The sequence below is a fragment of the Hibiscus syriacus genome, unplaced genomic scaffold, assembly GCF_006381635.1.
Source record: "Hibiscus syriacus cultivar Baekdansim isolate YM2019G1 unplaced genomic scaffold, ASM638163v2 tig00110927_pilon, whole genome shotgun sequence".
Taxonomy (NCBI): domain Eukaryota; kingdom Viridiplantae; phylum Streptophyta; class Magnoliopsida; order Malvales; family Malvaceae; genus Hibiscus; species Hibiscus syriacus.
In genome coordinates, this window is record NW_024062914.1 from 723213 (window position 1) to 726180 (window position 2968).

General features: G+C 35.3%; 1 non-coding gene across 1 annotated transcript; it reads left to right on the top strand.

Annotated features, from left to right (window-relative positions):
- The first annotated feature begins 1661 nt into the window (after positions 1 to 1661).
- LOC120146498 lies at positions 1662 to 1763 on the top strand. Its single transcript, XR_005518230.1, has one exon. It is a non-coding gene; the product is annotated as a small nucleolar RNA R71 (small nucleolar RNA).
- Positions 1764 to 2968: the final 1205 nt, after the last annotated feature.

Here is a 2968-nt window from a genome sequence, read left to right on the forward strand (position 1 = left end):
AATGTGTTTGTCATTAAGTCGCATAGAAAGTTCTCTCTTTTCAACATCGATTATTGCTCTGCCTGTAGTAAAGAATGGTCTACCAAGTATGATCGACACTTCTTTGTCATCTTCACAATTTAGAACACTAAAATTTATAGGAAAAATAAATTTTCCACTTGGGCTAACACGTTCGATCAGTAAGTTGAAGTGTTACTACAGTACGTTAGGCCTCACCCATGCCAAATTTCCTGAAAATAGAGATATTAGGTTAATGTTGTATCCTAAATCACACAGTGCTCTACCTACAAATCGATCACCAATAACACAAGGGATAGTAAAACTCCATGGATCCTTTAATTTTGGTGGCAATCTACTCGCAGCCATGACACTGCACTCTTCAGTAAGTGCAATAATTTCAAATTCACTGAGTCTTTCCTTCTTCAAAAGTACCTTATTTATGAAATTGATGTAATTTGGATTTTTCTCCAATGTATCAATCAATAGAACGTTGATTGTCAATTGTCTCAGCACTTTGATGAGTTTTATGAACTGATGGTCCTCCTTGGTGTTTTAAATCTTTGGGAAACGGTGGTGGAGGCCATGGGTTCAACTGTCTTGACATTGGTGGTGGCATAACATGAAGCAGTGATGTTGGCATTGCCCCATAAATACTACATTATCCTATCCCTCTTGTTGTAACATCAATAGTCGGTTTAAGGTCTACTTCTATTTTTTTTCTTTATCTTGTTGTTCAGGCTCATCATCATCCTTCTTCTTAGTCTCCTCAGTAAGCTTCCCAATATGAGGAATACTTCTCGTTTTGATGGCTTTGCAATGCTCGTAGCAATGATCTTTCTCTTGTTGCTCTGGATTTTCAATGTTCCTTGCTGTTTATTACTCAATGCATTCACTAACAGCCCCACTTGATTTTTCAATGGCCTCAACAATTCTAATTGACATTGAATCAAAGCTTCATTTCTTTGATAATCAAAGCTTCATTCCTTTGATTTTTTGTTTTGTCTTTGATTTGTTACCTCAGTTATTGAAATGAATTCTTTCAACAGATATTCAAGCGATGTTGAGGTCGCAGCTTGTTTTGAATGTTGTCCTTGATAATTTTGATGATGTTGTGGTTGGATTGCTTGTTGTTATTGATTTTGGGACATCGTATGTTGTTGATTGTAATGTTGCTATTATGGATTTGCAACATTTGGGCTCTTCCAAGACAAATTGAGATGGTTACGGATGTTGACATTGTAATTGTTTCCATAGGAATTATCATTCCTATTATAGTTCTCAAATAGTAGACGGATTCAGGATTTTGGGGGCATTCCTCATAGTTATACTCATCTCCACAATAAACACATGATAGAAAGAATATTGTCTTTACCTTGTACATATCCCGGCTTTTGTAACTTCTTACCATATCCGTCAATGTTGTGATTTAGGAAGCCGTGAAATTAAAAGTATCATAATCATTACTGCACCATTGTGTCTCCTAAACAAATCATCGTGTTAGGGTATTGATAATCATTGTTTGATATTCTTTTCAAAAATATCATAGGCCTCGTTATATACCTTGTCTAACAACACTCCATTTGCTAAGTATCAACCACCATTCTAGTGTGTATGTTTTACCCGTTATAGATCATTTCCATTTGCGTTCAATGCGGAAATCCATGCATTGGACACTTGCGCAGAAAGAACTTAAAACGCTCCCAAGCCTCATACAAACTTTCATCTTCTAGTTGTTTGAAAAATGTCAAATTATTTTGTAGCTTCGCATTCATATTTGGTGGATTGAATCACAACATAAATTTTTATGATAGCTCGTTTCATGATGCTATAGCACCATGTGGCAACGATGTCAACCAAGCTCTAGCTTTGTCTCGCAGTGAATAAGGGAACAACTTCAACTTTAGTGCTTATTCTGGAACTTATTGTTGAACAAACGAGTCACAAACCTCCACAAATGCACGAAGGTGTGCTATAAGATCTTCAATGAATGAACCATCATATTTCCCTATAGACTGCAACATGTGAAACATCACCGACTTCAGCTCAAAATTAGTAGCATAAAAGGCTGGTCGTACGATGTCAGGATGTAAATCATCGAGTGTTGGCACTACATGCTCCCGAATAAGTCGATTGCGATCATCCATGTTGTAAAATTGTTACGGTCTAACCCTATTGCCAGCCGACAATTCAGTAACACCGCCATACTATAGCGGAGGTAGAGAATTATTGCTATTTCCAACGTTCATGTTTGCTTGATGTCTAGTATATTCTTTTCGACGACATCTGAGTGTTCTTTTTATTTCCAGATCGAAAGGCTCTAGCTCGTTGTCATTAAGGGGCATAAACTAACCATACTAATAAAGATAAGTACCTATAAAAAGAAAAGAAACAAATAAGTAAATAATAAAATGAATTCTAATGTAAAATGGATGCTCCCCGTCAATGGCGCCAAAAACTTCATGCTATGATAATGCTACAGCAAAGTGCAAGCATACAACATCATATCTAAGTGATAAAGTGGAAGCTATAAAATCTTCGGATGACGAACCCATAAAGAGCAAAAACAGATACAACAGAGTTGTATGAAAGATTTCAAATGATGTATGGTCGAATAATGAAATAGAAATAGACAACAAAGTATATAAATCATAATAGCAAATGTCAGGTAGTGCAACAACATTTAGGATAACAACAGATCAAAGATTTAATGGATGCATGTGTTATTTTGCAGTTCCCACTATAGTTATGCTTTAAACGTTGCATTCATGTGTCTTAAAATGATTAACACCATTTAATTAACAAGAATCAACCTTTATTGATTCAATTTAATTAAATAGTTAACAATATTGGACAACTGGCAGCATATATTTTTATATATTACTTTGATTTTCACAAACACCAACGCTGCACAAAAGATAGTATGAAAAATTCACAACTTTCATTTCTAAAAACTATCAAATCAATACGA